This window comes from Megascapheus bottae, chromosome 24, assembly GCF_031878675.1.
Source record: "Megascapheus bottae isolate mThoBot1 chromosome 24, mThoBot2.hap1, whole genome shotgun sequence".
NCBI lineage: Eukaryota > Metazoa > Chordata > Mammalia > Rodentia > Geomyidae > Megascapheus > Megascapheus bottae.
In genome coordinates, this window is record NC_143532.1 from 7,268,141 (window position 1) to 7,282,079 (window position 13,939).

Below are 13,939 nucleotides of genomic sequence, written 5' to 3' on the forward strand. Positions count from 1 at the left end.
AGACTAAAACATTTTTTATAACTGATTCTTTCCAAACACTTTAGAAGGACTTAACTAACACCAATTATAAAAACAGAAATAGAGGGTGAACCAAGGTAACAGCAATACTCACAAGACAATATGTTGGAGGCAGGGTGGGGGGAGGAAAAATGGGAGAAAAGCGTGGCAGGGTAACAATGTCAAAGCAATGTACACATTACCTTACATATGTAATCATAAACCCTCTATATGACACTCTGACAATACAATTAAATTTATATATATATATGTATATACATATATAATAGGAAAAAAGAGGAAATTCCCAATTCATTTCATGAAAACAGCATAATTATCATCCAACTCCAACGAAAGAATTGGTATACCTCTAAAATCATATGCAAAGCATTTTCAAGACAATCCAGAAATATATTCAGCAAAATAAGCCAGGTTCAGAAGGACATTTTCTCTCATCTGGTATCCAGACCTAAATCATATGTAAGTATGTACATGCATGCATGCATACACACATACACACACACACCACGTAATACGTTTGTAGAATACTAATACGTTTGTAGAATAGCATGTCAAATTGTTTGGGGGGAAACAGATAAGAAAAGGGAAAGAGCAGCATAAACAGCAGCAAAAAACATTGTTTCTATGTATGAATTGGTGAAATTGCATGCACTGGTGAAATACCATGGTAAAATCACTTTGTACAACATATACCAGGAGAAAGAGAGCAGAGGGAAGTTGGAAGGGAGAGAGAGACATAGACTTGTGGTCAACAATCTCATTAATCAATTACCAGAGAACCCAAATCTAATTCTACATGCATATTCTTCAATAAAGCCAAATGAAAAGACCAGACATAATATGACTAAAAATAGCAAAGATGAGTAAGCCCAGGAACTCTCACCCTTTCCATTTTGAGAAGCAGCTACTCCCTTCTGAAGATTGGATACATGCTTGCTAGGATCCCCAAGGATCACAACTCTGACTGGAAAACCAGTAAAAATGTAATTCTGCATTCCCTGAAAGATGTACATGGAAATGTGAATTTCCTCCGTGGCTGAAAATTAGAAAGAATGCAAATGCCAATAAAGATTTATTAAATTAATAAAGACAAATTGCTACATCCGATGCAACAGAATGGAACAGCCCATCTGCATGCACCCTTGTACATACACACACACACACACAAATAGTACTTGCTGTATGGTTCCATCAGTTAGGCAAAACTAATATATACAGCAAGATTTAAGATCCTTGAATTTTTTTTTGAGACACTGCCATGCTACTCATACTATCCGCAGTGACAAGTTTACATTTTCACCAACAATGTAGCAGCATTCCCAGTATCTGTTATTGTTCATTTTCTGATAATAGCCATTCTAATAGGGGTGTGGGGGAATCTCAGTATTGTTTTGCTTTTCATTTCCTTGATGGCCAGAGATGTTGAACATTTTTTCATGTGTCTACTGGCTATTCTTATTTTCTCTTTAGAGAAGTCTCTTTTTAATTCTTTAGCCAACTTATTAATTGGGTTGTTGGTTCTTTAAGCATTTTTTTTGGTTGATCATGGGGCTTGAACTCTGGGCCTGGGTGCTGTCCCTGAGCTCTTCAGCTCAAGGCTACCGCACTATCCCCCACTTCCCATTTTCTAGAGGTTAATTGGAGATAAGAGTTTCCCGTTCTTTAGTGCCTGGGCTGGCTTTGAACCTCGACCCTCAGATCTTACCCTCCTGAGTAGCTAGGCGTGAGCCACCACGCCAGGCAAAGGTTTACTTTTTTAAGCTCTCTGTATATTCTAGATTATTAGACCCTTGTCTGATATATAGCTGACAAAAATCTCCTGTTCTGTAATCTGTATTTTCAGCTTACTGGCAATGTCCTTTGCTGTGCAGAAATGTTTAAATTTGATGTAATCCCATTTATCAAGTCTTTTTGGATTGGATGTGCTTCTGGATCTTGACTCAGAAAATTCCAACCTGTGCTAAGGAGTCCTAATGTCTCTCCTCCTTCCTGTAACGGTCTCACTGTCTCTAAAATCTAAACATACAACTACCCTATAACTCAGCAATTCTACTCCTAGGCTTTTATACAAAAAAAGAAAACCCCACAAAATCAGAATACAGTAAAAGGACCAGCACATCCATGTCTACTGTAGCATTATTCACCATAGCCAAGGCATGGAATCAGATCACGTGCCCCTCCATGGATGAATGGATCAAGAAAATGTGGTATATATACCCAAGAGAAATCTACTAGTCTGTTAGAATGAATATTTACTATTTATAAAGCAGTGGAAAGACTTGAAAAACATTAAGTAAGGCCCAGAGAGAGATGTTGCATGTCTTCCTTTCTATGTGGAAGCTAGAATAATCCCATAAACCTACAAGTAAACAGCTTGGATGGTATGCAAGGTTTGCAAATGTATTTACTGACCTGTGGTAGATTCAAGGGAGAAACTCAAGTCATGGAGTTCCTTAAAAAGGCAAAGTCAAAACCTAACAAAATAAACATTAGGAAATAGATACTTGCAAGGGGTAGGATGGGGCCATGAGGAGAGTTAAGCAGACAAATGAGGAGAAGTGCAAGGTATATCCTACGAAGCAGAAAAGAGAGGAAAGGGGTGGGCTGGGAAGAAAGGGTAAGAGTGTTCAAAGAGGTGACACTGATCAAGATGCATTGCATTCATTAACTGATTTGTTAAATGGCAACTCCTTTGCACAACTACTTAAAGATAATAAGACATATTAACTGGGGCTGGGAGTTTGGCCTAGTGGTAGAGTGCTTAGCTAGCATGCACAAAGCCTTGGGTTCGATTTCTCGGTATCACACACAGAGAAAAAAGCCAGAAGTGATGCTGAGGCTCAGGGGGTAGAGCTCTAGCCTTGAGAAAGTCCAAGGATAGTGCTCAGGCCCTGAGCCCAAGCCCAGGACTGGCAAAAAAGTATTAACTAGGGGCCGGGAGTTTGGCCTAGTGGTAGAGTGCTTGCCTAGCATACATGAAGACCCAGGTTCGATTCCTCGGTTCCACATACATAGCAAAAAGCCGGAAGTGGTGCTGAGGCTCAAGTGGTAGAGTGCTAGCCTTGAGAAAATCCAAGGACAGTGCTCAAGCCCTGAGCCCAAGCCCACGACTGGCAAAAAAAAAAAAAGTATTAACTAAATATATAAATAAAATCCTTTGAACATGAGGGAGCAATGACGAAGAGGACATTTATAGAAACCTCTTTAAGGTCTACACTTATTATTTGTGCATTTTCCCTATGTAATTTGAACTCGACACTTTTAAAAACTTCATGCTGCAGTTGCAGCATGAAAATGATATTATTGAAATTAAAACATATCAAAACTCACAAAAGAACATGAGGATAATTATGAGGAGGACCTTGTAGGGGAAAGTAAATCTAATTTCATGACTCATTTTTAAATGATTTGTATACAGTTTTGAAAACTCTGAATGATCAAATTATTATGAAATGAAATGTGGCATAGTATATGCAAATATATTGGAATACTAACTCAATATATCCACAGGCATTGTGGATTGAATGAGAGAGTGAGAAAAAAAACTCCTATGTAGGATTTTTCTGCTAAAAAATAGAAACTTGATGTGCCAGACGGACTGAATATTTGCATTAATGAACTTAGACTTGTTTGCCTTATCAGAAGTTGGAAGTGCCACCAGTCACTCAAATAATTTTGATGCCAATTATATAAATTATTGTATAGCAGGTTTATTGAAAGTGAAAGGAGAATACACACTCTCAGCAGAGAGAAGGCCCAGGAGCTGGGAGTCCCATAAACATCCTGTGTTATCTTTTACCCAAGGCTTATCCTTCAAATGCACCAGCTATAAATGGCCATCTTGTCCCTATCATTTGCATGTCAAACCTCCACACATCACCCCTGACACTGTTCTCCCTTCTAGTGGTCCTTTCAACCTGTCAGCCTTTACATCTATCATCACCTTTCCATTGCACTCACATGCAAGCCCAATAGCATCCTCTCTTAAACACAACCAACAGTCTTTTCACTAGTCTCTCGGTGTCACTCAAAGCTTTGTAAATTATGAGTCTTTTTCATAGGCTGCCCTAATCACATTTTTCTTTGTTGTCAGAAAGAAAATCTGTATCCTCTGTTTAAACTCAAAAAATAGCCTCCCCTCATTTTAATTTCTACCAAGCATTCAGGACAGAATTCTAGAAATAAAGCAATCATGACAACACCTTGCCTTCCTGCGTGTTTCTCTGATTGCATTCTCTTTTTCAAAAAGGTTTCTGCTCTGTTTTCTTACAACTCTACATCTGCTCTCTCCTCTAAAAACCAATTTGTCATGAAGTATCACCACAGAGTGAAACCATGAAGACTGTTAATATAGATTTTGACACCAATCAGGTTTTAGACTCAACTAAGGAACTTTTCAAATTTAGCCAATACGGGGGTCCTATCTGCAGGGATTTCTGGTGGAAGGCAGCTAGCACTGCTCAAATCTATGGATCCTAAAAGAAATCTGTGGCTACCAGTTCCACAGAAGTCCCAACTCAAATGGAGATCTACCGGGCTGATATCTAAGGTGGAGACACGAAGGTCAATATCAGAGCAGAGCCCTCCCTTCTCTACCCATGTATGGCTACAGCCTCCATCACAAATGGAGATCAAAGAAAAAAAAAGTAAGAGAAAACAAGTGTCCACTTTCGACACTTGGGCTTGGCCCAAGAGTAGGATGGTAGCCTTATGCTGAAGAGCTCAGGGACAGCATCCAGGCCCAGTCCAAGCATTATGACCCACAAAAAAAAGGAAAGAAAAAAGAAAACAAACAAAACAGAGACAGGGATAACAGAGTGATCAACTTCTGGAAGAAGGAAAAGAGCCCAGATGGAAAAACACCAGGTAAAACAATCAAAATAAATAAATAGCAAATATTGAAAGTCATCAGAAGAAAAAAGCAAACACACAGTCTAAGGATATTTGCATAGAGGGAAATAATAGTTTGACTCTTGGTGACTTCTCAGGAACGAGGACAAAGAAAACTTGGAACATGGGCTGGGAGTGTAGCTTAGTGGTAGAGTGCTTGCCTAGCATATACAACAAAGCCCTGGGTTTGATTCCCTGGAACCACATACACAGAAAAGGCGGGAAGTGGCAGTGGCTCAAGTGGCAGAGAGCTAACCTGGGACAAAAAGTGTCCAAGAACAGTGCCCAGGCCCTGAGTTCAAGCCCCAGGACTGGCAAAAGAAAGAAAACTTGAAACACCTAGAAAACACTCAAACAAAACAAACAACCAAAATCCATGTACATAAAAGAAATTGTTTTTCAGGAACAGAGACAGGCTTTCTGCTTCTACCTAAGACACAGAAAGCTGGTGGCCCACCCTAATGGCTAGCAAAAGCAACCTAATCTGCAGGAAGATAATGGTTCTTGAACATCAAAAAGCTGAAGAAGGAGACTGGTCCTCTCTGCTGATATCAAAGGAAAGGCAGTGCTCTGGCAGTGGCTTAACACCTGCTTCCAGAACAAGATGAGATCCTCCCAGAGAAGATGAAAAGGAGCCAGCTAGATTTTTTAATGAACTGGGGATGGCTTGCTGAGAGCTAGTGTGCAAGGGGAAAAAAAAACAAAACAAAACAAAAGTAAGAGAGGTGCAAGATTTGCATGTATTTCCAGGAGTCTGCCTGGTACACAGGTCAGAGAAGGGACGGGAAGGAAGACAAGAAGGTGTGTCTAGGGGTTGTAGACCAGGCACCTTCTCCTCTAAGTGGTAAAATGCCTAAACCACTAGGGGAAGGGCAGCAAAGCCTAGAGAGGGAAGTGCACTGAGGCGGGGAAAAGAGAAAGAAAAAACATCACATCCTCTTGAGGAAGGGGCAGGAAGCCATCCTGCACCCCTGGCACAAAAACTCTGTCCCTAAGAGCTAGGACAGCAGCCATGTGCTGCACTGAAGCCAGCACACACCCATAAACCACCTACTACAAAGGAAATGGAACACTGCTCATGGAAATGGACTCGGAGGTTGTGTGAAACAGCTGTGTGACACACTGACATAGTGACAACTCCAGACATTGGTGGCTCACGCCTATAACCCCATCTGCTCAGGGGGCTGGGATCTGGGCATAATAATTTGAAGCCAGCCCAGACAGGAAAATCTGTGAGAAACTTATCTCCAACTAGCCACTGAAGAAACTTGAAGTGGAGCTGTGGCTCATGTGGTAGAGCACTACCCTGAAGTACCAACGCTCAGGGAATCATCAAGGCCCTGAGTTCAAACTGTAGGTCTGACACCAAGAGCCAAATACTGTACATTCATTAATTGAATACTTAATTGTATAATGAAATAAGAATAATGCATGCCATGTTATTACAGATAGATATAATATAGAACAAAGGGATAAATGGGTGGGTTGATTATTAGACATATGGATGGATCTATTGATGGGTATATATGAATGGATATATGGATTGATACATAATTGGATTAACAGATAGATGGACGACAGTTGGATGGTAGGAAGGATGGAAAACTGGACAGATGGTAGATGACCAATGGATGGATGACTAGATGAATGGATGGATATATGAACAGACATTTGGATGGATGGATGAGTAACCGGATGGCTGGCTGGATGGATGGATGAATGGGTAATTGGATGGATGGATGGATGGATGGATGGATGGATGGATGGATGGATATAGGTAGACAGATATATTGACAAGACAGAGTGATTGGCAATGATGGATTCAAACTCATTCTATAGAAAGTATCTTTGAAGTAAATACAAATAAGTTATAAATACAAGTAAATAAATAATACAAGTAAGCTACAAGTATTACTGAACCAGGGAACAGATTTTGGTGAAAAGTGGATAAGGAGCTTTAACTCATTATTTTGCTCAGCCACAGTGTATGAATTATTATTTCAGTATGTTTCTGCACCAAATATTTTATAAAAGCTAAAATATTACATTGCTGTTGATAACAAAGTAGGGAAAGTATATGCTCAAGAATTACTAATAAATTTTGGATCAATACAATCTTCTTGAAAAAGTTTGAGAATACATACCCAGTGTGTTAAATCCAGTTTTTTTACTTTTTTTCTTTTTTCTTTTTTGGTTTTTGTTTTTTGCCAGTCCTGGGGCTTGAACTCAGGGCCTGGGCACTGTTCTTGGACACATTTTGCTCAAAGTTTGCATTCTGCCACTGGAGCCATGGAGACACTTCCCACTTTTTCTGTGTATGTGGTATTGAAAAAAATCAAGCCTAATGTTTCATGCATTCTAGGCAAGCACTCTACCATTAGGCCACACTCCTGGCCCCCTCCATTTTCTTTTTTGATATGATTTTAATCATAGGGATATATAAGAAAATGATCAAAAAATGAAAAAAGGTCACCCAAATATACCTAACAAAGTACTCTTTAATTTTTAATGTAATTATGATTTTCAACTTTAGAATAATTTCATTTTTAGGTCACCTTTATTTAAATGGGCATGATGTAGTCATTAGAAATTATTGTTATAAAGACTACAGAGCAACACAGACAAAGAATGTAATATGTCAGTGTTAATTGCAAAGTGAAGATTAAAAAAGACAATGCTGTAAAACTGTGCAAAGGCAAAGGGCAGGCTTACTAAATTTACACCCTGGAAAATTACCAAGTTCCAATTTTCATATCCATAAAATGAACATCTTCACACATATATTACAGACTTCTCACTAGGACTGAATGAGAAAACAAGGGGATTGCCCACTTCCGCACATTCTGTAAATAACAATAGTATTAAATGGAGCTTGTATAGACAACCATGCAGACAGAAATGACATCAGAAGGGGCTGGGAGTTTGGCCTAGTGGTTAAAGTGCTTGCCTAGCATGCATGAAGACCCGGGTTCGATTCCTTGGTACCACATACATACAAAAAAGCCGGAAGTGGTGCTGAGGCTCAAGTGGTAGAGCTCTAGCCTTGAGAAAGTCCAAGGACAGTGCTCAGGCCCTGAGCTCAAGCCCAGGACTGGCAAAAAAAAAAAAAAAAAGAAATGACATCAGAAGGAAAACCAAATCAAACAAATAAATATACTACAGACACTGCTGATATGATCAGAAAAGTGCTTCCTTCTATATCTGACAGTAATTACACAAGGTATTACTGTACTGCCTTTATCATTTAGAGATTCTAAGCCAGGCTCTCATGGCTTGAGGGGTGCCTATAATCCTAGCTACTCAGGAGGGTGAGACTGAGGATCACCATTCAAAACCAGCTTGGACAGGAAAGTCTGGGAGACCCTGAAGTCCAATTAAACACAAAAAGGAAAGAGGGGAGGGAGAGGAGGGAAGGAGGGAGCAAAGGGAGGGAAGGGGAAGGGGAAAGAGAGGGGGAAGGGGAAAGGGAAGGGGAAGAGAGGGGGAAGAGGAAGGGGAAGAGAGGGGGAAGAGGAAGGGGAAATAGAGGGGGAAGGGGAAAGGGAAGGGGAAGGTGAAGAAGAGAAGAAGGGAAGGGAGGGAGGGAGGGAGTGTGGGTGAGAAAACATCTTTCCTTTCTGTGCACCTATGTGAATTATTCCTGTGTAGGGGGAAATCAGCTCAACCTGGAACAACTGCTCAGATCATGAGGAATTTTTTTAAATCCTCTTCTCCTTGACTTACCCCTGAGTTTGACCTGCCTATGGAATTCTTGCCTGGAGAGCCTGGGAGCCCCAGAGAAGCCTCTGCACATGCGCGCTGCGGTGCCTGGACCCTGGGAATGGAGTTAAGGGGACAGGTGCGCACCTGCGCATGCGTCCTACAGCCCTGCGGGCGCATTGACGCATGCGCATGTCCCCTCAGTACAACTAAAGATTTTTTTTTCATTATATAAACTAGAGGAAATTTTGAACTCATAGACACAGCAGTTTTGAATCGTGTGACTCGACAGCGATTAGGTATAGCTTTGAAACAAGTGCTGACAAAAGTCTAACTTGATCTAAATAAACTTTACCTGTGGCTAGTAATATTCAAAGAATTTTACCCAATGGATTAATTACAATCTTTTATTCTTCACACGGAGAAAAAAAACTATTCTAATACAGACTTTTCCTATACCTAAGCTTTCAAATAAGGGGATTCAGAAAAAACGAATGAGACTAATTATGATTTGTAAGAGTGTTTACATCTCCAGTCTGCTACCTTCCATCCTCTCTCTTCCTTTAGAAAGCAGTCCATAGCCAGGCATCAGAGCCTCGCACCTATAATCCCAGCTGCTTGGGAGGCAAAAATCAGGAGGATCACAGTTTGAAGACCCCCTGGTGTTGAGACCCCACCCATCTCAATCAACAGCTCACATGTGCCTGCCATCCTGCCTATGCAGAAAGCATAAAAATCACATCCAATAGGCTTCTGTGTGAGATTGTGTTCCAAGCAACAGGTAGCCTGCCTGCTTAGCAAGCACAAAGCCTCAGTCCAACCCTCAGTCCAACCAGAAACATTTCCACAAAGAGGTCACATATACCCAATGGTTTATGCATTTCTTCCCACTGAAAATCTGCAGGTATGGTTCCATTGCATAGCAAGAACATTTTCTAAGCCCCAATGCAGAGGCAGGGAATATTCTATTTCATCGCCTTCTTTTGAAGTCACAGGTCAATTGAGTCGGTAGCTTGTAGTAGGAACCACGTTGGGTCCCAATCCGCAATCACAGGTTGAGAAAAATAATGACTTTAAAATAAACAGCACAGAAAATACGGTGTATTTATGGTTCTATTTCTATTCCATCACACAGAAATCCACATGTTGTCCAAACATGACTTTTAGGAAGAACACTAGAAAGGTACATGTAGCTAACCATCAGACATTCTGATTTGCAATATTTTGAGAGTAAATTCATATGTTATTATTCAATCATCCTGTGAAACGCTGTTCCATCATTAGGAAAAAGAGAGGTTTGTGGGTCTGCTATCAGAACACCTACAAAAGTTAAAAGAAGGATATTGTGTCTTTTAAAATATCTACAGACAGATGTATATATTAATACAGTTGTATAAAAGAGAAATAACATTGCTTTGTGGTAAGAACAATTTAATATGCAATCTGCCTTCTTAAAATATCTTGAATGTGCTCAATTTGCACCACAAGCTGTATGCCCTTGAAGCTATCCATTCTCCTCTCTCTCAGTTCTGACAGGCACCATTCCATTCCCCACCTCTAAGAATCTGACTCTTCCAGGCAAAACATAGAAATGGAATTTCACAGTATGTATCCTTCCGTGATTAGCTGATATCACTTAGCTCCCTGTCCCTAGGTTCATCCAGATTGACACAGACGGAAAGCTTCACCTATTTTTGAAGGCTAAATAATATTCCACTGTATGTGGATTAATACACCTCATTTCCTTTACCCATTCATTTGGCAGTGGACAGTTAGGTTGTTTCTATCTTAGCTACTGTGAAGACATGCTGAAATGAACATGAAGATGGAGACATCCCTTCAAGATCATCAGTTCAAATCTTTTGGATAGCTATTCTGAGGCAAGAGAGCTGAGTCATAAGGCATTTCTATTTTTTCTTTAATTTTATAAAACGGAAACAAAAAGAAAAGGCTCATTGTTGAGAACGAAGGGTTTCAAGAGTAGTTAAAATGAGGGTTCATGAATATGAAAATAAGCACACTCATGAATATGTAAGCAAGTTCTCATGAATATGTAAATCAGACATCTACTCCAAGGGGATCAACCATGTCATGTAAGAGAGAAATAGAACAGCTGAAAGAGGAAGTGTTTTTTAAAAATCCATGGAAATTGATTTGCAGTATGTGAAAACATGCCTTTGTTTCCTTTGGTGACTAGAGGAAATTAAAACCATAGCTCTGTAATCATATACTATAAATTAAAAATCACTTCCTGTCAAACAAAATTAGGCAAAGAGGACTTGTGGAATGTGGATGTTAAAGGTGTCGCATTTTCCTTGCTCCTATTGAAAAGAGAAAAGTCAGAACTAAGGGAAGGATGGTTTAAAAAAAAACAACCTTGCTATATTGTATATATGCATATTTGATTATTTGAAGTCCAATAGGGAAGGGGGGGAAACAAAATGAGTGGCGGGGTAGAGGGAGGGAAATGAGGACCAAAACATGAGCAAGGTTATCAATGTTTGTGAAGTAATGCACCTTCTATCCGGTGAATATAATGTAACCCCTTTATTAATTACAATAAAAATATATGGAAAAGAAAACTTGCATCGGGATAGAATTATAAATGTAAACAAAAGAATCCATCAATCTTAGAAACCCACCAATGCATTCCTATACGTGTGGCCACGCCCAGCTGTGCTTCCATATTGGTCAAAGAAAGCAACTTGTGCCCCATCTGTGAACCCCTCCCCTGAAAATGTCCCTAAATAAACTCATGGATAATCAGCAGGGAGAGAAGACAGACCACACAATGAAATAGGGGGAAAGTACCTGTCAAGTACCAGACCTAAAATCTCTTACTGCATTTTTTTTCTTCTTCTGTCTTTAAAAAAATGAAAACTTCCAAAACAATGTCACCTTCCTCTATCTCCCTGAATGGTCCAGGTGCTACCACATCTGCTCACCATCAGGAGACAGAGAGGTGGCCATATCCACCAGTGAGGGGACATACATCCAAGCATCTTCAACAAGTGATTCTGAAGTATATTCTAGCCAATTTTGAAGAAACAGTGCTTTGATGGTTCTTGAGTTCAGAAATAATCTTCCTGAAGGGAAAATTTCTCTGTAACTAACTGCTCTTCACACACACACACACACACACACACACACACATGTTTTCTCTTCAAGTACAGTACAAACAAAATAAGATGGAGAGACTGAGATGAGGGCTTCAAAGGTGAGCTATATTAGGCCTCAAAGAGAATGTTTCTGTTACATGATTTCTTTTCATCTCAATGCTTTATTATCCCAAATATGTCTTAAACAATTTTTCTTAGAGTCTTGCCAACAGCTTCAACAATAACTAAGACTCTGCTTTGCCAAATAAGCTTAGACAGTTTTAGGAAAGCCAGGCAGAAAACAATGAAGTTGCTAACAGCCCTCTGACTTCTGCCAACACATTATTTTTTTAATTATTAACATTGTCCTCTATTTTTTCAATTTTTACTCACAAGTGAGTTACTGAAGAAGATGGCTGTTGTTTTGTGTTGATTTTCTTCCTTTGGATTTTTTTTCATTTTCTCTTTGGAGAAAAATTTTAAAATATGATTCCATAAAAAAAGTATGAACATTAAAGAGCATAAAATGGTCAAAACACACACACCTAGATTTTTTATTTTTCTAGCTCTACTTTGATTTATGATTTTTAAAAAGAAATCTGTCATAGGGTAAAAGGGCATTTATGCTTTTTCGGAATAAAAGGAATTTGACCATATTAAATTCAGGGGCAAAAAATAAAAAGGGCTCCATTTCAGGTCCCTCACGAAAACTTTCTTGCAAAAACCTTGATTATGAACAGACTTTTCCCAACAGGTCATGAAAGAACAAAGGAAGCACCTATCAACATATATATTAATATATAATTAGTTCTTCATTTAAGCCTCTTTCTCAAGAACATATGGCTCAAGTAGTAGGATGCCTGACTAGCAAGGGGGAAAGCCCAGGGTTCAAATTCCAAGATTGTCAAAATGCAAGAAACCCAAGACCTACTAGAAACCTTATTTTATACTGTTACTGAAATTTGTTCCTATTGTTTCTTCTGTTTATACACACAAAGAGACACAGAGAGAGGAAGGAAGTCAAAATGAAGAGACAATTCATATAAAAGGAACAATAATCATAATAACCCCTAGTAGAGTGAGAATTACTCCCACAGGAGAAGGGCCATTTTCTCCCTAATCCATGGGTATTGGGGGACGGGGGGGGGGGGAGATGGAGACTCCCACTGCACCTGAGTTCCTCAGCAGAGCAACTTGACTGCTGTCTGGGATCTCAAGACACTTGATGGCTCTCTGGAATATTCTCAGTATAGACATTCCGCTTAGTAACGTTAGCACCTCCTGGTAAGGGAGGCACTCATTGGGGTAACCTCTTCCTCCACACAAACTTCCAGAAAGACACCCAAATTTCTTGTCTCAACCTCCTCTCTGCTGGCCAAGTGGGAAAGAAAAATAGAGGAAAAAAATAATCCCATTAAATGCCATTGTATCTTGGATTTCTGGATTTTAGGATAGAGATGAGCAGAAGAGTTTTGTTTTGTTTTGTTTTGTTTCTAGTCCTGGAGCTTAAACTCAGGGCCTGAGCACTGTCCTAAGATACTTTTTACTCAAGGCCACTTGAGTCACAGCACCACTTTCTGTGTATGTACCAAGGAATTGAACGCAGGGCTTCATGCATGCTAGGCAAGCACTCTACTACTAGGCCACATTCCTGACCAAGAAGAGCTTTTTAAAATATATATATATGGATATATAATATAGTCATGCATGTATATGGTATATACATAAGCATTATATGTGTGTTGTATGTATGCTATACATATATCATGTGCAATCTATTTATACATACATGTACATATACACATGTGTGCATATTAAATGATATCATATGTGTGTTATATAACATGTGTATGTAGTGTGTGTTATGTGTACATGTGAACATGGGTGCATATATGTGTTACATATTTATGTGTGTATTGCATACATATGTATATGATCTATAGCTATGTTCGCATATGTACATTGTATGTGGACATATTGTATGCATATGTGTGTTATGTATACATATTACATATGTATGTCATAACAAAGCAAATGGATGCTATCAACTATTCACAGCCTTAGCTTTTGACTCACAAATCTTTCTATCAAAATCCTGCCAGAGGTAGGCAGATGTGTATGCCTCAGAGCCCTCTGCGAGGAAAGGGCATAAAGAACAGCCAGGACTACAGGGTGAACAGGCTGCAGAACCTGTTACAATGGAGACAACCATGACAAGATGGGAAATGACTGTG